Source organism: Ranitomeya variabilis, chromosome 3 (assembly GCF_051348905.1).
Source record: "Ranitomeya variabilis isolate aRanVar5 chromosome 3, aRanVar5.hap1, whole genome shotgun sequence".
In the NCBI taxonomy this organism is placed as follows: domain Eukaryota; kingdom Metazoa; phylum Chordata; class Amphibia; order Anura; family Dendrobatidae; genus Ranitomeya; species Ranitomeya variabilis.
The window spans coordinates 591,218,108-591,241,383 of record NC_135234.1 but is presented as its reverse complement, the minus strand read 5'-3'; positions in this window follow the sequence as shown (position 1 = coordinate 591,241,383).

Sequence of the window (23,276 nt, the reverse complement as noted above, 5' to 3'; positions counted from 1 at the left end):
ACAATCTCAACCAAGAAGCAGTTGATTCTTCCATTCTCTCAAACTGCTTATTGTGTCAGCCCCGGCCATAGGCATTCCAAACTATGATCAGCCATTTTTCTTGCTTTGCACAGAGCAGGGAGGACATGCTACCGCAGTAGTGACATGACAACATGGAGGGAAACAGAAACCAATAGCTTAATACTCAGCACAGTTAGACCCAGTGATTAGAGGGTCTCCTACGTGTGTCCATAAGAGCTGCTGTATTACTGCTGGGCATGTGAGCTCACACTGACTTCTTCCTTTGACAATTTACACCCCACATGACATTAATGCCATATTCACACAAGTTTAACCAAAACACCTGTCTATGGCTAGACAGCTCAGACTTTAATGTGCTCTAATACTAATTCCTGAATAGTCACCCTCAAAAGATATAATGTTCTGAATCCAGCCACTCATCTGCCTGTGAATTCAGAAAAGGGGGAATTGGTGGCGGTGTTGGCAGGTGAAGAAGAGTACTTTGACATGTCGCACGAGCATGACTGCATAGGAACTGATGATTCAGGAGACAGTGGGTTTTACATATGTCGCTGCAGGAGGCAGATTTGAAGGCTCTCACTGAGGCGTGTAGAGCTGTTGCAGGTAAAGTTGCTAATATTTACACAGATTCGAATTATGCATGGGGAATATCCCATGATTATGGCCCTATCTGGAGAAGCAGAGTGTCTCTTTCATCAGCCGGTAAGCCTATTAAAAATGCAGAGCTGGTGAAACAATTAATGGAGGCATTGATATTACCAGTCCAGGTTGGCATAATCAAGGTGAAAGCACACACAAACGGTGACTCCGTGGAGGTAGGAGGCAACAGAAGGGCGGACGAGGCTGCTAAAGTAGCTGCAAGGTGGCCTAGGGAGCAGTGGACGGTGGCGGGGAGTCAGCGTATTCCAGCCACACTGAGCCTAGATGTCCTGAAATCCCTCCAGCTGCCGAAACAGAGAAGGAACACTGGGGGAGAATGGGAGCTGAGCCGAACTCAAAAGGAGTATGGGAGAATAAGGATAAATTGTATATACCAAGGTCCCTGTTCCCAATCATGGCGCAAGCAGCACAAAGCTCCACTGACACCTCAAAATGTCACATGTGTACCACAGTAAATGGCTTCTGCATCGCTCCTGGTTTAGGTTACACAGCCGTGAAACTTGTACAGTCATGACTAGTGTTGAGCATTCCGATACCGCAAGTATCGGGTATTGGCCGATACTTGTGGGTATCGGAATTCCGATACCGAGATCCGATACTTTTGTGCTATCGGGTATCGGTATCGAAACAACATTAATGTGTAAAAGAAAGAATTAAAATAAAAAATATTGCTATACTCACCTCTCCGACGCAGCCTGGACCTTACCGAGGGAACCGGCAGCGTTCTTTGCTTAAAATGCGCGCGTTTACTGCCTTCCGTGACGTCACGGCTTGTGATTGGTCGCGTCGCGGTCACATGGGCGATGCGACCAATCACAAGCCGTGACGTCACGGGAGGCAGGAAACGCGTGCATTTTAAAATTACGTCACGGCTTGTGATTGGTTGCGTGCCGCCCATGTGACCGCGACGCGACCAATCACAGCAAGCCGTGACGTAATTTTCAGGTCCTGAATGCAGAATTAGGCATTCAGGACCTGAAATTACGTCACGGCTTGCTGTGATTGGTCGCGTCGCGGTCACATGGGCGGCACGCAACCAATCACAAGCCGTGATGTAATTTTAAAATGCGCGCGTTTCCTGCCTCCCGTGACGTCACGGCTTGTGATTGGTTGCGTCGCCCATGTGACCGCGACGCGACCAATCACAAGCCGTAACGTAATTTTCATATCCTGAATGCCTAGAATTAGGCATTCAGGACCTGAAAATTACGTCACGGCTTGCTGTGATTGGTCGCGTCGCGGCCACATGGGCGGCACGCGACCAATCACAAGCCGTGACGTCACGGAAGGCAGTAAACGTGCGCATTTTAAGCAAAGAACGCTGCCGGTTCCCTCGGTAAGGTCCTGGCTGCGTCGGAGAGGTGAGTATAGCAATATTTTTTATTTTAATTCTTTATTTTACACATTAATATGGATCCCAGGGCCTGAAGGAGAGTTTCCTCTCCTTCAGACCCTGGGAACCATCAGGGATACCGTCCGATACTTGAGTCCCATTGACTTGTATTGGTATCGGGTATCGGTATCGGATTAGATCCGATACTTTGCCGGTATCGGCCGATACTTTCCGATACCGATACTTTCAAGTATCGGACGGTATCGCTCAACACTAGTCATGACTCATCTGTGCACAGCACAACCCAGGTAAAGCAATAAATGTCCTTAAGAAAGCAACACCTAGGTCTCTCTACCCTTTTCAGAGACTGCAGACTGACTACATATAACTACCCAGGTAGGAGTGTATAAAAAATGTCCTAGTATGTGTAGATCGCTTCTCTGGTTGGCTGGAAGCCTATCTGTAAAAAATGTGCAAATGCTAAAACGACTGCAGACAAACTGATGAAAGAACTGATCCGCAGGTATGGTGTCCCAGAAACCATAGAAAGCGATAGGGGTACACACTTCATGGGAGAAAGAATTAGGAAAGTCATGCAGGCCCTGGGAGTACAGCAAGCATTATACACCATATAGACCACAAAGTAGTGGGAAAGTGGAAAGACTAAATGGGACACTTAAACTGAAAATTCAAAGGCCATGGTAGACACAGGAAAGAGCTGGGTAGAGTGCTTGCCTCTTGCACTCTTTTCAGTCAGACACACTCAAAATAGAAAGACAGGCTTATCTCCTTTTGAAGTCCTGTTTGGTAGTGCCCCAAAGACTGGTCTGTACTTCCCACAGGTGCTACAAATGCAACACGGTGCTATGACAGCCTATGTCCAGGCTTTGCAGAAAAGACTTAATGTGGTGCATAAACGTGTTCTCATCCATTTCAGATCCTAATGCCAGTGCAGACGTACATCAGCTGAATCCAGGTGATTGGGTGGTGTTGTTACGGAAATATTTGGGTTGGATAAATTTATCCCTCTGTGTGTGCTGCGGCCGCTCCCAATTAGACTGAGTATTTTGAGCGCTCAAAGGAATGAGACTGCAACACTATTGTGTCAGAACAACATTCCATCAATACTGATACTTTATTGTACATACATAGTTTTATATTTTCACATAGAAAGGAGTGGTTAGGGGTTGTCAGGGGTGGTTAGTTAATTACCATATTGTCTAGCTCCTCTGTCATTGGTTATCTAAACATATATGGAATATTGTGATTAATGCTCATATGACTGCTGACCAAGCAAGTAAAATGTAGCTCTCTGCATGTAGGACAGAGTTGAGACATTTGATCAGCAGTTAATACATCTGACACTATTCCGCTTTTTGGGATGGAAAACCCCATATGATCTGTCTGGGTTATATCAGGCTTATATCAGTTCATGTCAGCCATTTTATGATCTGTCTGGGTTATATCAGTTCGTGTCAGCCATTTTAAACCATTGATTATAATGTATATATTAGCTGTGAGCATATAAGTATATATTTGATTATAGAGGAGTATACATGCAAGTGAGATCTACATGATATATATATTTCTATCACAAGCCCCCCTTAGATATCACTTGCCCTAATCCTAGCCTCCTGTCCCAAAGTGCTGCAACTCTTTTGTGCTGTCGGCGAACTGACACAAGACTAACGCCTGTGCCCCACTCCGTACAGACTTTTCGCAAATGGGCGGTCAGGAGATCTGTCCCTAACGGGGGTTCGTTGCAATCAGTCTCTTAGTCAATAGCATGTGTAGTGAGCGATGTGTAGTCTTTATCAGGTAGGTCATCTATTCGGTCAGGCCACAACATCATTCTGGCTTGGATGTCATCTTCTGGTAGGGGAGCTTTCTTGCAATGTGATGAGTGGATCCAAGCGGGTCTTCCCTCCAGTTTCACAGAGTTTGGTGTCATCAGCAGCACTTGAACAGGACCATCAAATCTGGGATCGAGTGGTGTTCTCTGTTGTGAATTCTGTTTGTGGGCTCCCCCGGTGGTGTTTTATGGTAGTGCCACTTATTTGCCTTCTTCTATCCTTGATCACCTGTTGACACCCATTAGGGGAGTTTCCTATTTAAGGCTGCTTGGCTGCTGGTCCGATGCCGGCCAACAATGTATCAGTAGCATTCTGTTGCTTTCTCCTGCCTCAAGATCCTGTTCAGCTAAGTTGAATTTTGTTTCTAGTTAATGCTATTTTTGTCCAGCTATTTGCAATGTGACTCTCTGTAGCTGGAAGCTCTCGTGGACTGAAATTGCCACTCCAGTGGCATGAGTTGTCACTGGAGTTTTAAAGTAATTTCAGGATGGTGTTTTTGAGTAGTGTTTTGAAGTTGACCGTGAAGTGACTCTTTCCTGTACTTCTGCTATCTAGTAAGCGGACCTCACTGTGCTAAATCTGCTGTTCATCCTACGTATGTCTTTTCCTCTTGACTCACCGTCAATATTTGTGGGGGGCTGCTATCTCCTTTTGGGGTTCATCTCTGGAGGTAAGGCAGGCCTGTATATTCCTCTGATAGGGGTAGTTAGATCTCCGGCTGGCGCGTGGTGTCTAGGGCATCGTAGGAAACACTCCCCGGCTACTTCCAGTGTCGTGTCAGGTTCAGGTCACGGTCACTTTAGTTCCCATCACCGAGAGCTAGTCCATTGTTATTTTGATTTCCCTGCCATTGGGAAAATCATAACAGTTTGGCCGGACCCAACATGTGTTAAAACTATGCACCAAAGCAGGAAAGGATATGAAAAGGTTTTTTTTTCCTTCTGTGTTTGGAAAGTGCACCTTAGTGCTTATTTGTACTCCTTGCTTAAACTGCAGTCTTCAGCCTTTTTTTTTTTCCTCTCCTCTTAATCTCTGAATGGCTTTGGTTACACCTGTTTGAATCATGGATCCACAGAGTTTGGTTGCAGGTCTGAATAACCTGGCTACAAAGGTCCAGAACTTACAAGATTTTGTTATACGTGCTCCAATGTCTGAACCTAAGATCCCTATGCCTGAATTTTTTACCTTGGAGACTTACTTGAGGTGTTTTGTGTCCGCTGATCAGGACGATTGGCTTGATTTTTTGCCATTGGCAGAGTTTGCCCTTAACAATCGGGCCAGTTCTGCCACTTTGGTTTCTCCATTTTTTTGTAATTCAGGGTTTCACCCTCGCTTTTCGTCCGGTCAATTGGAGTCTTCAGATTGTCCTGGAGTAGATGCTGTGGTTGATAGAATGCATCAGATTTGGGGACAGGTTGTGGACAATCTGAAGTTGTCCCAGGAGAAGACTCAACAGTTCACTAATCGTCATCGGCGTGTCGGTCCTCGTCTTTGTGTTGGGGACCTGGTTTGGTTGTCTTCTCGATTTGTTCCTATGAAGGTCTCGTCTCCTAAGTTTAAGCCTCGGTTTATCGGCCCTTATAGGATTCTGGAGGTTCTCAATCCTGTGTCCTTTCGTTTGGACCTCCCAGCATCTTTTACTATTCATATTGTTTTTCATCGGTCATTATTGCGGAGGTATGAGGTGCCGGTTGTTCCGTCTGCTGATCCTCCTGCTCCTGTGCTGGTTGAGGGTGAGTTGGAGTATGTGGTGGAAAAGATCTTGGACTCCCGTGTTTCCAGACGGAAACTTCAGTATCTGGTTAAGTGGAAAGGCTATGGTCAGGAGGATAATTCTTGGGTGACAGCATCTGATGTTCATGCTCCTGATTTGGTTCGTGCATTCCATAGTGCTCATCCAGATCGCCCTGGTGGTTCTGGTGAGGGTTCGGTGCCCCCTCCTTAAGGGGGGGGTACTGTTGTGAATTCTGTTTGTGGGCTCCCCCGGTGGTGTTTTATGGTAGTGCCACTTATTTGCCTTCTTCTATCCTTGATCACCTGTTGACACCCATTAGGGGAGTTTCCTATTTAAGGCTGCTTGGCTGCTGGTCCGATGCCGGCCAACAATGTATCAGTAGCATTCTGTTGCTTTCTCCTGCTTCAAGATCCTGTTCAGCTAAGTTGAATTTTGTTTCTAGTTAATGCTATTTTTGTCCAGCTATTTGCAATGTGACTCTCTGTAGCTGGAAGCTCTCGTGGACTGAAATTGCCACTCCAGTGGCATGAGTTGTCACTGGAGTTTTAAAGTAATTTCAGGATGGTGTTTTTGAGTAGTGTTTTGAAGTTGACCGTGAAGTGACTCTTTCCTGTACTTCTGCTATCTAGTAAGCGGACCTCACTGTGCTAAATCTGCTGTTCATCCTACGTATGTCTTTTCCTCTTGACTCACCGTCAATATTTGTGGGGGGCTGCTATCTCCTTTTGGGGTTCATCTCTGGAGGTAAGGCAGGCCTGTATATTCCTCTGATAGGGGTAGTTAGATCTCCGGCTGGCGCGTGGTGTCTAGGGCATCGTAGGAAACACTCCCCGGCTACTTCCAGTGTCGTGTCAGGTTCAGGTCACGGTCACTTTAGTTCCCATCACCGAGAGCTAGTCCGTTGTTATTTTGATTTCCCTGCCATTGGGAAAATCATAACAGTTCTCCTTACAAACTTTTTCACCAACACCCAGTCTCCTGGCTTTGAGGAGTGCGTACCGGACACTGAATCTGGTTCTGGGAATGAAGAAAAAACTCGAGAATGGATGTTAGCAAGTTTCTTGGTGAGTTCAATTTACATAAGCAGACAAAGTATCATATTGCATAATCAGCTGCTGAGGGAAAGGATACCCCTAACCTAGGACTAGACCCAAACAAAATTTCATATGGTAACAGCTTTTCTGGGCCTCTGGGAGTGTGCCTAACACTGAGTAGTGTGATTGGGAGTGTGTAGGCCTAAGTCTGACCCTACTGCTGACTAGATCTCTCATGTGAGGTTTGCTGTGAATGTGGGTCCCTGGTCACTCTCTATCACTTCTGGGACCCCATAGCTGCATATCTCATCTCTGAGAGTAGCTTCTTTGCAGTAGTCTTTGCTGACTGGTTCTTCACTGGGAAAGCTTCTGGCTGCCATCCTGAGAACATGTCCACGGCCACAAGGGCATATTTGAAACCTCCACTTGGCGGAATTTGGATGTGGTCTATCTGGATCCTCTGGGAGGGGTACGGTGGTCTGGCAAGATGATGTATGGGAACTTTCTCCATTCTTCCAGGGTTGCATTGGCCACAGGTCAGACAGCTGTTTATGAACTTGGCTGTTAGGGTGGAGATTTCTGGGGCGAACCAGTAAGCACCAATCGGATCATTCATCTGTGTCTTTAATCTGTGTGTGGGCCCATGTGCCCACTGGACCACCATAGGGTACATGCTTCGGGGTAAACAAGGTTTGTAGTCCATTGAGTATACCCTTCCTTCTTCATGTGTTGCTCACTTCTGCATCCAGCATTCCTTCTTGTCCTTTGGGGCTTGCTCTTGCAGCTTTTTTGAGCAGATCCCAGGATGTCATCTTGTCAGGTTTCCTGTCTTCAGTCGTCCTGTAGTAGCCGTCCGGCTCTACGACCTCTTCCACTTTTCCATATTGTCTTCCCTTGACTGCTTCTTTGGCTGCCATATCCGCCATGTTGTTGCCTCGTGCCTCTACTGTGCATAGTTTTCCACGCGCTTTGACTTTTAGTACTGTCACCACTTTTGGAAGTTGAAGTGCATTCAGCAGGTCCTTAATGGCTCCATGATGCTTCACGGTTGTTCCACTTGCTGTGATGAAGTCCCTTGCAGCCCAGATGGGTCCAAAGTCGTGTGCTATGCCATGCGAGTACCTCGAATCGGTATACATTTTCTCAGTCTTGTCTTCTGCCATCTGGTAGGTCTTCATCAGCGCTATCAGTTCTGCTTCCTGGGCTGACAGACTGGGCGGCAGACTTCTGGACCACAGGATCTCTTGATTGCTGGTCACTGCACATCCCGTGTGGAATCTTCCTTCATCATCTGCAAATCTGGAGCCATCCACAGAGAGGATCAACCCTGGGTTGGTCAGTGGCTCTTCTGCCACCTTGGGTAGTCCTGCTGTTTCCTGTTGCATGATGCTGAAGCAATCATGGTCATCCGTCCGGAGCAAATTCAGATCCCTGCAGAAGGTATCATGCAGATTTTGATCAGACTTTTTATCTGAGGATCCGTATCTGTATCCCCCCTTGGGAGTGGGAGTAGAGTGGGTGGATTGAGGACTGTGCATCTGCAGTTGGTGACATTGTCGGGCAGGAGTAGAGAGCACTGGAGGCGAAGATGCCTGGCGGTGGAGAGATGTTTTGGCTGGGTTTGGTTGAGGATTGCTCAGATGTCATGCAGAGCCAGGATTTCCAATGGTTTTTTCCACTGATGTCAGTAGTCCTGTCCAGGAGGGCGTGTGCTGCAACTGCTGCTCTCAAGCGGGAGGAAGAGGCTCCCCTTGCAACTGGATCCAGGCGAGCTGAAAAGTAGTCCAAAAGTCTCTGCTTTCCCCCCTGAAGGTGCGTCAGGACTCCAGTAGCAAGGCCTTCTTTTCTCATCAAGTAGAGACGGAATGGCTTCTTGTAGTCAGATAGGCCTAGTGCTGGCGCTGAGACTACAGAGCCTTTTAACTTCTTGAACGAACTGAAGGCCACATCTGTCTGGAGGAACGGGGTCACGCTGATGTATTCACACAGAGGCTGCATTAGGACGGAAGCATCAGGGATCCAGGCTCTGCAATACGAAACTAGACCAAGGAAGGCCTGTAGCACCTTCGGAGTTGTTGGAGGAACCATCTTCTCCACTGTGGTCTTCCGGTCATCTGTCAGGCGTTTCGCCTGGTGAGCAATACAGTGTCTCTGGAACGTAACTTGCTTCAGACACCACTGGACCTTGTTCTTTGAGATCTTGCAGTGCTGCTCCGCCAGGTAGAGTATGAGATACAAGGAATGGGCTTTACACGTGTCAAAGTCAATTGCACAAAGGAGTAGATCGTCCATGTATGGTAGGTGGGTTACTTCTGCATGGTCTGTGACCCAGTTGGTGAGGACTGTGGACATTGCTTTGGTGAACTGTGGAGGGCTGTTCTGGGCCCACTGTGGCATCACTGTCCATGTGTGGTGTCCCCCCTGGTGCATTAAGGCAAACAGGAACTGGTCTTCCGGATGAAAGGGAACACTGGAGAAAACATTAGCCAGGTTGTTCACTGTGAACACTTTTGCTGTGGCAGGCACATTTGAGAGCAGAGTGTGCAGATTCGGCATAATTGCAGTTTCAAACACCGTGGCGTCATTCACTGCTCTCAGGTCATATACCATTCTGAACTTGGCTGGCTCTCCTTTTACAGTCTTTTTCTTGACGGGGAAAAGCGGGGTATTGCAAGGCAATGTGCGAGGAACAATGATTCCTATTTCCAGGTAGACCTTCAGTTGGTCAGAGGCAGCTTGACTCTAGGCCTGGCCTGGACCTTACGAGGGTACGGGGTACATGGCTTGAGTGACACCCGTACTGGGGCAACTTGAGGTTTTCTCACGTGCTGGGGTCCCTTATACCATAGACTTTCTGGTACTACGTCCAGTACCTCCTTGAGTAGGCCTCATCGGTTGCTTAAGGTTCTTGTAGGGCCGCCAGCATGACTCTTCTTGGGTCAGGGATGAAGAAAGTGTCACAGACCCATTTTCCTGGAACACTGTGGTTGCCTTCAGCTTCTGCAGTAGGTTCGCTCCCAGCAGGTTGAGTGGAAGTTCCTTGACACCACAAACTGGGACAGGATAGAGTGTCCTGGCTGAGTGCACATGCTCAGTGGCTTTGTAAGCTGAGAATGTCTGACTTGACCACCAATGCCCATGCGAGACACAGAGGATTCTGATAGGCAGGTGGGATCAGCGAGTTCCACAGGTGTCATCACACTTCTGGCTGCACCACTTTGGATCTGACAACGCCATCCACTTTAAGAGTAATTTGAGGTATTGGTCCTGCAGATGAAGTTTTACATGTCAGGAGCGTAGTGTCTTGAGGACCTGGCTTGATTGCCTCTGTCCTATGGACGGGGTACTTCATTGCTTTCTGCACTTCTTCCTTGACCTGTTTCTCCGGACCACTTTTGGGTTGCATGGGTCCAGTCTCTTCGGGGGCGTGGGTGCCCTGCACTGGTTCTGGTAATGGCCAAACTTGCCACAGATGTAACACTTGACACTTTCTGTCTCCGTAGGGTGGTTGCGCTTCCAGGTCAGTGGTCACCATGAGAGGGGCTGTCTTCTGCACCCCTTGTTGGAACTTAATCCCTTTGGCTACTGTGGACAATGGCCTGATGGGTACTGTAGCGGCAGCGGGGTCCGGCCTGCTGATTGAAGCTGCGGTGGTAAGACGGGGCCTGCAGGTGCATTCGTGGCGAGGCCCGGGGGTGCCATGAGACCGGCGGCTGCATCCAACCCAAGGTCTTGGGGCATTACAGGGGCTGCGAGCCTGCGGCTGCATCTGCCATCACTTCTTCCCCCTGCTCCGACATAGCTTCTCCCCTTTGCTAACCTTATTGAGGTCGGTGTCTCCTCTCTGGAATCTGCAGCGGTTCTTCCGGTGTGTTGATCGGCACTTTGCAGCGTCTTCACCTCTGGCTCCCCTTCCGGCGTTCTCAGCAGCACGGCACCCGTTTCCTTCTTCGCGCTCTTTGTGGTGCTATAATGGTGGCAGTTTTGGCAACAATTAGCAATAAACAGTCTCCTAGGCGCACATAAAACATTTTTTTCTGGGCCAGTCCACTGCTATTGACCTGTTCCTAGGCCTAGCCACTATCAGTGGTTTCCTGATTGGCTGTCTCAGTCCATGCCCAAAGGCCTGTGTATCTGGTCATGAATGGTGAAGCCCAAGTCTTGGAATACTTGCATTACTCTGCCATGAAACTTCTTTACAGACTCTGTCTTATCTTGGCTCATGTCATAGCTTGTCCTGCCAATCTGCCTTTGGCCCACTCTCTGAGCTGTTCAATTAGCTGTGGCCCTGACTCCCAAGCGTGTACGTCTGATTTTGCTGGAAGTTTGAATTGTTCCTTCATGATTGGCCAGAGTTCATCACCTGCTTCTATTTTCATTCATGGCCCAGAGATCATTCCAGGTGGCTGCATATCAGGTGGCTTCATATGTTTACTGCTTCCGCTACATTCTTTGGTAAAATGGCATGGGATGCATCCCTGGGTCTGGAAGATTGTCACCTGACTTGAAGTGCATTGCACATAGTGTAATGGTGGTGCCTCTATCTGCCCCTGCATTCTTGCTGCCTGTGGGTTTCTTTTCTAGTACTGGACAGCATGTATGATGTTCCCTCTTCATCTTCATCAGAGGAATAGTTGTGATAGCTTGTACTGGGGTCGTACACTGACTGATTTTGGACTTAGAAGTTGCTTTTTTATGTGAGGATGTCTCCCCCCTTGCTGAAGCTATGATGGATTAGGCTTATAGTTCTATGTTGGTGTGAATGTAGGCAGCTCTGACCGGTGCTGAAGCTGTACACTATCAATACATGGTGATATCAGTCCTCCCCCCTCTGCACCCAGGGCTGAGCTGTCTGCTACCTGATGTGTCTGGGGCTGCCCGCTGTAGGGGGGGCTTTCACCTTCTTTCCCCGATATCACAAATGGCAATAGCTAGACTGTGCCAGGGACATGGAAGGGGAGAGAGAATGTGGAGAAGAGGGAGGAGAAGAGAGGAGTGGAGAAGGAGGGGAGAGAGAGGGTGAGGAGAGATGGGTGTGGAGAAGGAAAAGAAGGAGGAGAAAGGTGTGGTGGGGGAGTGGAGAAGGAGGGAGGAGAAGATGGAGGGTATGGAGGAGAGAGATAGAGAGGGGGAGAGAGAGAGAAAAGTGTGGAGGAAGAGGAGAGGAAAGGAGAGAGAGAGAGAAGAATGCGGAGAGAAAAGACTGACAGAGAAAAAGGAGGATAGAGGAGAACAACAAGAATAATAGAGAGGAGCAATTATGCCTTCTCCCTGTAGGGAGAGACGGGGCGCGCCACATACTGTGCAAAAAATAACTACCTACTGCGCAGATTCTCCCGTCTTATACCCACAAAAATCACTTCCTGGTTTGCTCACATAACTTTCTGTACCACCTAAACGATGTAAGCTCTGCTGCTACTTCATACCATGTATTAGTATTCAGCAATCTAACATCAGCTAACTTCCCTTATTTTCCTTTCTACATCATGCCATTCTGCAGCTTGAAGTCTGCCATTCTAATGAATTTCACGTACTTTATACCTTTCAAAATCTTCACATACTTAACACCTTCGTGTTCTGCCACTATCTAGGGGCTGTTTGCTCATCAGGAAATAAAAGACTCTCCTGTTGCTTGGCCACTTTATTCCCCATGGCAAAAGCAAAAAAATGAAAAACACACAAAAATGAAAAAAAAACGGTACTAAAAAAAACCTTCTAAAAATGAGTATTTAAAAAACTCAAAAAAAAAACAAAACAATAAAAACCGTCAAAAACTTAGTTCACAACCAAAAACTCAAAATTTTGATACAAAAGGAAGGGGAAAAAAACTTTTTCCCAAAAAAAAGTAAAAAGGTAAAGAGATTGATGTTATGACCCCAATGGCGAGGGTCTCAGAGGAACGTGGAAGTCTGCAGAATACAAAAATCCAGCTCATAGGGCAGTGGTAACTGGGTTGACCATATATCTACTCCTAACGCCAACACTAGAAGTAGCCGGGGATCATTCCTACGTTGATTCTAGATGACACGCGCCAGCCGGAGAATCTAGCTACCCCTAGTAGAGGAAAACAAAGACCTTTCTTGCCTCCAGAGAAGGGGACCCCAAAGCTGGATAGAAGCCCCCCACAAATAATGACGGTGAGGTAAGAGGAAATGACAAACACAGAAATGAACCAGGTTTAGCACAGAGAGGCCCGCTTACTGATAGCAGAATAAAGAAAGGTAACTTATATGGTCAACAAAAACCCTATCAAAATCCACACTGGAAATTCAAGAACCCCCGAACCGTCTAACGGTCCGGGGGGAGAACACCAGCCCCCTAGAGCTTCCAGCAAAGGTCAGGATGTAGATATGGAACAAGCTGGACAAAAATACAAAACCAAAACAAATAGCAAAAAGCAAAAGGCAGACTTAGCTGATATAACTGGAACCAGGATCAGTAGACAAGAGCACAGCAGACTAGCTCTGATAACTACGTTGCCAGGCATTGAACTGAAGGTCCAGGGAGCTTATATAGCAACACCCCTAACTAACGACCCAGGTGCGGATAAAAGGAATGACAGAAAAACCAGAGTCAAAAAACTAGTAACCACTAGAGGGAGCAAAAAGCAAATTCACAACAGTACCCCCCCCTTAGTGAGGGGTCACCGAACCCTCACCACGACCACCAGGGCGATCAGGATGAGCGGCATGAAAGGCACGAACTAAATCGGCCGCATGAACATCAGAGGCGACCACCCAGGAATTATCCTCCTGACCATAGCCCTTCCACTTGACCAGGTACTGAAGCCTCCGCCTGGAGAGGCGAGAATCCAAGATCTTCTCCACCACGTACTCCAACTCGCCCTCAACCAACACCGGAGCAGGAGGCTCAGCAGAAGGAACTACAGGCACAATGTACCGCCGCAACAAGGACCTATGAAATACATTGTGAATAGCAAACGACACAGGAAGATCCAGACGAAAAGATACAGGATTAAGGATTTCCAATATCTTGTAAGGCCCAATAAAACGAGGTTTAAATTTGGGAGAGGAGACCTTCATAGGAACAAAGCGGGAAGAAAGCCATACCAAATCCCCAACGCGTAGTCGGGGACCCACACTGCGGCGGCGGTTGGCAAAGCGCTGAGCCTTCTCCTGTGACAACTTCAAGTTGTCCACCACATGATTCCAGATCTGCTGCAACCTATCCACCACAGAATCCACCCCAGGACAGTCAGAAGGCTCCACATGACCCGAAGAAAAGCGAGGATGGAAACCAGAGTTGCAGAAAAAAGGCGAAACCAAGGTGGCGGAACTAGCCCGATTATTAAGGGCAAACTCAGCCAACGGCAAGAATGTCACCCAATCGTCCTGATCAGCAGAGACAAAACACCTCAAATAAGCCTCCAAAGTCTGATTGGTTCGCTCCGTCTGTCCATTAGTCTGAGGATGGAAAGCAGACGAAAACGACAAATCAATGCCCATCCTACTACAAAAGGATCGCCAGAACCTGGAAACGAACTGGGATCCTCTGTCTGACACAATATTCTCAGGGATGCCGTGCAAACGAACCACGTTCTGGAAAAACACAGGAACCAGATCGGAAGAGGAAGGCAGCTTAGGCAAAGGAACCAAATGGACCATCTTGGAGAAGCGATCACATATCACCCAGATAACGGACATGCCCTGAGATAGCGGAAGATCAGAAATGAAATCCATGGAGATATGAGTCCAAGGTCTCTTCGGGACAGGCAAGGGCAAGAGCAAACCGCTGGCACGAGAACAGCAAGGCTTAGCTCGAGCACAAGTCCCACAGGACTGCACAAATGACCGCACATCCCTTGACAAGGAAGGCCACCAAAAGGACCTGGCCACCAGATCTCTGGTGCCAAAAATTCCCGGGTGACCTGCCAACACCGAGGAATGAACCTCGGAAATGACTCTGCTGGTCCACTTATCCGGGACAAACAGTCTGTCAGGTGGACAAGACTCAGGCCTATCAGCCTGAAATCTCTGCAACACACGTCGCAGATCCGGAGAAATAGCTGACAAGATAACTCCATCTTTAAGAATACCAACAGGATCAGCGACTCCAGGAGCATCAGGCACAAAGCTCCTAGAAAGAGCATCGGCCTTCACATTCTTTGAACCTGGTAAATACGAGACAACAAAATCAAGGCGGGAGAAAAACAATGACCAGCGGGCCTGTCTCGGATTAAGGCGTTTAGCAGACTCGAGATACATCAGATTTTTGTGATCAGTCAAGACCACCACACGATGCTTAGCACCCTCAAGCCAATGACGCCACTCCTCAAATGCCCATTTCATGGCCAACAACTCCCGATTGCCCACATCATAATTTCGCTCGGCAGGCGAAAACTTCCTAGAGAAAAAGGCACAAGGTTTCATAACAGAGCAACCAGGGCCTCTCTGCGACAAAACGGCCCCTGCCCCAATCTCCGAAGCATCCACCTCAACCTGAAAGGGAAGTGAGACGTCAGGCTGGCACAAAACAGGCGCCGAAGTAAACCGGCGTTTCAACTCCTGGAAAGCCTCCACGGCAGCAGGAGCCCAGTTAGCTACATCGGAGCCCTTCTTGGTCATATCCGTCAAAGGTTTCACAATGCTAGAAAAATTAGCGATAAAACGACGGTAGAAGTTAGCGAAGCCCAAGAACTTCTGAAGACTCTTAACTGACGAGGGCTGAGTCCAATCAAGAATAGCTCGGACCTTGACTGGGTCCATCTCCACAGCAGAAGGGGAAAAAATGAACCCCAAAAAGGGAACCTTCTGTACACCAAAGAGACACTTTGAGCCCTTGACAAACAAAGAATTTTCACGCAAAATTTTAAAGACCAACCTGACCTGCTCCACATGCGAATCCCAATTATCAGAAAAAACCAAAATATCATCCAGATAAACAATCAAAAATTTATCCAGATACTTCCGGAAAATGTCATGCATAAAGGACTGAAAAACTGAAGGCGCATTGGAGAGCCCAAAAGGCATCACCAAGTACTCAAAATGACCTTCGGGCGTATTGAATGCGGTTTTCCATTCATCACCTTGCTTAATGCGCACAAGGTTGTACGCACCACGAAGGTCTATCTTGGTGAACCACTTGGCACCCTTAATCCGGGCAAACAAGTCAGACAACAGCGGTAAAGGATACTGAAATTTGACAGTGATCTTATTTAAAAGCCGATAATCAATACAAGGTCTCAAAGATCCGTCCTTTTTTGCCACAAAAAAGAATCCCGCACCAAGAGGGGAAGAAGACGGACGAATATGTCCTTTCTCCAGAGACTCCTTGATATATGAACGCATAGCGGTATGTTCAGGTACCGACAGATTAAACAGTCTTCCCTTAGGAAATTTACTGCCTGGGATCAAATCTATAGCACAGTCACAGTCCCTATGAGGAGGCAGTGCACTGGACTCAGACTCACTGAAGACATCCTGATAATCAGACAAATACTCCGGAACTTCCGAAGGCGTAGAAGAAGCAATAGACACAGGCAGGGAATCCCCATGAATACCACGACAGCCCCAACTTGAGACTGACATAGCCTTCCAGTCCAGGACTGGATTATGGGTCTGTAACCATGGCAGCCCTAAAACAACCAAATCATGCATTTTATGTAAAACCAGGAAACGTATCACCTCGCGGTGTTCAGGAGTCATGCACATGGTAACCTGTGTCCAATACTGCGGTTTATTTGCTGCCAATGGTGTAGCATCAATACCCCTAAGAGGAATAGGATTTTCTAATGGTTCAAGAGTAAAACCACAGCGCTTAGCAAATGAGAGATCCATGAGACTCAGGGCAGCACCTGAATCTACAAACGCCATGACAGGATAAGATGACAGTGAGCAAATCAAAGTTACAGACAGAATAAATTTAGGTTGCAAATTACCAACGGTGACAGGACTAACAACCTTAGCTATACGTTTAGAGCATGCTGAGATAACATGTGTAGAATCACCACAGTAGTAGCACAAGCCATTCCGGCGTCTATGAATTTTCCGCTCATTTCTAGTCAGGATTCTATCACATTGCATTAAATCAGGTGTCTGTTCAGACAACACCATGAGGGAATTTGCGGTTTTTCTATCACATTGCACCGAATTAGGTGTCTGTTCAGACAACACCATGAGGGAATTTGCGGTTTTGCGCTCCCGCAACCGCCGGTCAATTTGAATAGCCAGTGCCATAGTATCATTCAGACCTGTGGGAATGGGAAAACCCACCATAACATTCTTAATGGCTTCAGAAAGACCATTTCTAAAATTAGCGGCCAGTGCACACTCGTTCCAATGTGTCAGCACGGACCATTTCCGAAATTTTTGGCAATACACTTCAGCCTCGTCCTGCCCCTGAGACATAGCCAGCAAGGCCTTTTCTGCCTGAATCTCAAGATTGGGTTCCTCATAAAGTAAACCGAGCGCCAGAAAAAACGCATCAAGATCAGCCAATGCCGGATCTCCTGGTGCCAGCGAAAAAGCCCAATCCTGAGGGTCGCCCCGTAAGAACGAAATAACAATTTTTACTTGCTGAGCAGAATCTCCAGATGAACAGGGTCTCAGGGACAAAAACAATTTACAATTATTCACGAAATTCCTAAACTTAAACCTGTCTCCGGAAAACAGTTCAGGAATCGGTATTTTAGGTTCTGACATAGGATTTCTGATAACATAGTCTTGTATGCCCTGCACACGAGTAGCCAGCTGGTCCACACTTGTAATCAAGGTCTGGACATTCATGTCTGCAGCAAGCATAGCCACTCTGAGGTAAAGGGGAAGAAGAAAAAAAAAAAAAAAAAAAAACTCAGAATCTTCTTTCTTATAATCCCTCTTCTGCAATGCATTAAACATTTAATACTGGCCTGGCAAACTGTTATGACCCCAATGGCGAGGGTCTCAGAGGAACGTGGAAGTCTGCAGAATACAAAAATCCAGCTCATAGGGCAGTGGTAACTGGGTTGACCATATATCTACTCCTAACGCCAACACTAGAAGTAGCCGGGGATCATTCCTACGTTGATTCTAGATGACACGCGCCAGCCGGAGAATTTAGCTACCCCTAGTAGAGGAAAACAAAGACCTTTCTTGCCTCCAGAGAAGGGGACCCCAAAGCTGGATAGAAGCCCCCCACAAATAATGACGGTGAGGTAAGAGGAAATGACAAACACAGAAATGAACCAGGTTTAGCACAGAGAGGCCCGCTTACTGATAGCAGAATAAAGAAAGGTAACTTATATGGTCAACAAAAACCCTATCAAAATCCACACTGGAAATTCAAGAACCCCCGAACCGTCTAACGGTCCGGGGGGAGAACACCAGCCCCCTAGAGCTTCCAGCAAAGGTCAGGATGTAGATATGGAACAAGCTGGACAAAAATACAAAACCAAAACAAATAGCAAAAAGCAAAAGGCAGACTTAGCTGATATAACTGGAACCAGGATCAGTAGACAAGAGCACAGCAGACTAGCTCTGATAACTACGTTGCCAGGCATTGAACTGAAGGTCCAGGGAGCTTATATAGCAACACCCCTAACTAACGACCCAGGTGCGGATAAAAGGAATGACAGAAAAACCAGAGTCAAAAAACTAGTAACCACTAGAGGGAGCAAAAAGCAAATTCACAACAATTGAAGATTGAGGAAAACTTAATTAAAAAACTTTAAAATGCCGCAAAAAAAGAAAAAGACCCTTTAAGAGAGTAAAAAAAAATTAAAAATTAAAACGGCTTTTCTCTTCTCCTTTTTTCTTTTAGAATCTCTGCGCTCAAATACAGTCAGAGACACACTTCCTCTTTTTATATGCTGCTGTATCCAATATCACTAAAATAACGTATCTGAAAACACGTATGTCGCACCAAAAATGATAGATACAATCACTTCTTCACAAATAGCTACACATAGCCGGCATTGCAGCTGAAAACAGTCAGGGAAAAAAAAAACAGATGTGACAGTGTGATTTACAATACATCTCTGCTCGCAGCTGAAAAAAGAGGAAGTTCAAGAGAGAGGAAAAAAAACCCAAAACTTTCTTTTACTATTTCATGCTTCTTAAAGAAGCAACACTTGACAGACAGAAACAGATAGACAATCCGAGAGATGCCCTTTTAAATTCTGTGCAGGTTGCGCTGGGAACAGACAACTATCAATCGCACTGGCACGCATATACCGGACTCTACCACCCTCCGCTCCGGTCGTCCTGACTGGCCGCCGGCTACGGGAATCTGTGGCAGCCCTCAAAGCTATCACCATCCGAGCCTGGAACATGGAACTGCCTGTCCCGAGACCTTCTGTCTCTCCTATTGCACGGGAATCTGTGATAGCTTATTCAGCGATTTGACCTCCTGCTGTCTGTTACCCAGCCACCATAAACAAAAGTCACTTTTTCCTTCTTCTCTCGGATTTTACACAAACACAGAACACATACACGGCACACAGCAGACACCTCCCAGGGTTAGGATTCAGCTTCGGACTTTTTACACTACCTGGGAATTGGTGACCACACCTGACCGGCAAGAGGTATAGACCTGGACTGGGCACAGGGGACTTTCAGGTAAGATGATAACATTTTCTTACCTTATGGAGCTGTGCAGTCTCCATCCCCTGAACCAAGGCCGCGGCTAAAACCTCCATGTCTCCGGTCAGAAGGATCCCGTGCGTTTTGTCCTTTTGCCTCGCTGTTGGGGGCCATTATGTTATGGAAATATTTGGGTTGGATACATTTATCCTTCTGTGTGTGCTGCGGCCGCTCCCAATTAGACTGAGTATTTTGAGCGCTCATCAAGAATGGACTGTACACAACTGTGACAGAACAACATTCCATCAATACTGATACTAAATCCTATTGAATACATGTGGAGAGATCTTAAAATTGCTGTTAGGAGATGGCACCCTTCAAATATAAGAGACTTAAAGCAGTTTGCAAAAGAAGAATGGTCCAAAATTCCAGTTGAGAGGTGTAAGAAGCTTGTTGATGCTTATAGGAATCAATTGATTGCACAACCTTTGGAATAAATAACTGCAATCAATTATTAAGATAAGGGTGGCAACAATTTTGTCCTGCCCATTTTGGGGGTTTTGAGTGAAATTTTGTCCAATTTTCCTCCTTTTCTCTGTTTTTTTGCGTTGTTCTAATACGCATAAAGGAAATAAACATGTGTATGGCAAAACATTTGTAATTGCAATAATTTTCTGAGAGAAATACTTCAATTTCTGGAACAATTTCAAGAGTGCCACATTTTCTGCCATAACTGTAAGAAAGAGCTGAGCAAACAGTGGCAATATACTGTAAATGATTGATAATTTTGTGATAGTATACTATACATTATGCATAATGAATACATTTTGTCATGAGTTTGTGATGAACATGTAAGATGCATTCATAGACTGGGTCTAAGGTTGGCACTAGAGTTCATGTGACAGTCCTCTTTTTCTCTGAAGAGACAATTTGCATATTTAATTTCCCAGAGTAGTATTGCACAGACTATAAGCCTCCTTACCCTGGTATGTCAGCCATGTCACTTTCCATAAGAAGAAACATTACCCCTTTATACTCCTGCTTTGAATTGAGGAGGGTCAAATTGAGATTCTGGTTTGGTTTTTATCCTTCGACATGAAGTCATTACAGGGTTGTTATTGACTTTTAGGATTGCTACTTCCAATAGGTGGCACTAGAGTTCAATTCCTCTTTATCTCTGAAAAGATAATTTGGATGGCATGTACAGGTGCTTCTCACAAAATTAGAATATCATCAAAAAGTTAATGTATTTCAGTTCTTCAATACAAAAAGTGAAACTCCCATATTATATTGAGTCATTACAAACAGAGTGATCTAGTTCAAGTATTTATTTCTGTTAATGTTGATTACTATGGCTTACAGCCAATGAAAACCTAAAAGTCATTATCTCAGTAAATTAGAATACTTTATAACACCAGCTTGAAAAATGATTTTAACCCCTTCCCGACCCATGACGCCACGTAGGCGTCATGAAAACCCGTGCCAATCCGACCCATGACGCCTATGTGGCGTCATGGAATGATCGCGTCCCTGCAGATCGGGTGAAGGGGTTAACTCCCATTTTACCCGATCTGCAGAGACAGGGGGAGTGGTGCTTCAGCCCAAGGGGGGTGGCTTCACCCCCCCGTGGCTACGATCGCTCTGATTGGCTGTTGAAAGTGAAACTGCCAATCAGAGCGATTTGTAATATTTCACCTAAAAAACTGGTGAAATATTACAATCCAGCCATGGCCGATGCTGCAATATCATCGGCCATGGCTGGAAAACCTGAAGTCACCCCCCCCACACCCACCGATCGCCCCCCCAGTCCTCCGTTAGTCCTTCGGTCCCCTCCGTCCGCCTGCCGGCTCCCCCGTCCTGCTGTCCGCTCCCCCCTGTGCTCCGATCACCCCCCCTGTGCTCCAATCACCCCCCCTGTGCTCCAATCCACCCCCCCACCACCCCTTCATACTTACCGATCCTCCCGGTGTCCGTACGCCTCCTCGCTGGGCGCCGCCATCTTCCAAAATGGCGGGCGCATGCTCAGTACGCCCGCCGAATCTGCCAGCCGGCAGATTCCTTACAAGTACATTTTGATCGCTGTGGTAGGTTCTATCACAGCGATCAAAATAAAAAAAATAATAAATAAACCCCCCCCTTTATCATTCCCATAGATAGGGACAATAATAAAATAAAGAAAATATTTTTTTTTTTCTTTTTCCACTAGGGTTAGGGTTAGAACTAGGGTTAGGGTTAGAACTAGGGTTAGGGTTACGGGTAAGGTTAGGGTTAGGGGTAGGGTTAGGGTTACAGGTAGGGTTAGGGTAAAGGGTAGGGTTAGGGTTATGGCATGTGTGGATTTGGCCGCGGATCCGCAGCGGATTGGCCGCGGATCCGCAGCGGATTGGCCGCGGATCCGCAGCGGATTGGCCGCTGCGAATTCGTAGCAGTTTTCCATCAGGTTTACAGTACCGTGTACACCTATGGAGAACCAAATCCGCTGTGCCCATGGTGCGGAAAATTCCGTGCAGAAACGCTGCGTTGTATTTTCCACAGCATGTCAATTCTTTGTGCGGATTCCGCAGCGTTTTACACCTGTTCCTCAATAGGAATCCGCAGGTGAAATCCGCACAAAAAAACACTGGAAATCTGCTGTAAATCCGCAGGTAAAACGCAGTGCCTTTTACTTGCAGATTTTTCAAAAGTCGTGCGGAAAAATCTCACATGAATCCGCTACGTGGGCACATACCCTTAGGGTTAGGGTTGGAATTAGGGCTAGGGTTGGAAATAGGGTTAAGATTAGGCTTGTGGTTAGGGTTACGGATAGGGTTAGGGGTGTGTTGGGGTTACAGTTGTGGTTAGGGTTGGGATTAGGGTTAGGGTTGGGATTAGGGTTAGGATTAGGGTTAGGGTTGGAATTAGGGTTACGGGTGTGTTGGGGTTAGGGTTGTGGTTAGGGGTGTGTTGGGGTTAGGGTTGGGATTAGGGTTATGGCTACAGTTGGGATTAGGATTAGGGGTGTGTTGGGGTTAGTGTTGAAGTTAGAAATGAGGGGTTTCCACTGTTTAGGCACATCAGGGGTCTCCAAACGCAACATGGCGCCACCATTGATTCCAGCCAATCTTGCATTCAAAAAGTCAAATGGTGCTCCCTTCCTTCCAAGCCCCGACGTGTGCCCAAACAGTGGTTTACCCCCACATTTGGGGTACCAGCGTACTCAGGACAAACTGGGCAACAACTGTTGGGGTCCAATTTCTCCTGTTACCCTTGCAAAAATAAAAAATTACTTGCTAAGACATAATTTTTGAGGAAAGAACAATTATTTTTTATTTTCACGGCTCTGCGTTGTAAACTTCTGTGAAGCACTTGGGGGTTGAACGTGCTCATCACACATCTAGATCAGTTCCTTGGGGGGTCTAGTTTCCAAAATGGGGTCACTTGTGGGGTGTTTCTACTGTTTAGGCACATCAGGGGCTCTGCAAATGCAACGTGACGCCCGCAGACCATTCCATCAAAGTCTGCATTTCAAAACGTCACTACTTCCCTTCCGAACCCCGACGTGTGCCAAAACAGTGGTTTACCCCCACATATGGGGTATCAGCGTACTCAGGAGAAACTGGACAACAACTTTTGTGGTCCAATATCTCCTGTTACCCTTGGAAAAATAAAAAATTGTGGGCTAAAAAATCATTTTTGAGAAAAGAAAAATTATTTTTTATTTTCACGGCTCTGCGTTATAAACTTCTGCGAAGCACTTGGGGGTTCAAAGTGCTCACCACACATCTAGATTAGTTCCTTGGGAGGTCTAGTTTCCAAAATGGGGTCACTTGTGTGGGAGCTCCAATGTTTAGGCACACAGGGGCTCTCCAAACGTGACATGGTGTCCGCTAACGATTGGAGCTAATTTTCCATTCAAAAAGTCAAATGGCACGCCTCCCCTTCCGAGCCTTGCCGTGCACCCAAACAGTGGTTTACCCCCACATATGAGGTATCAACGTACTCAGCAGAAATTGCCCAACAAATTTTAGGATCCATTTTATCCTCTTGCCCATGTGAAAATGAAAAAATTGAGGCTAAAAGAAATTTTGTGTGAAAAAAAAGTACTTTTTCATTTTTACGGATCAATTTGTGAAGCACCTGAGA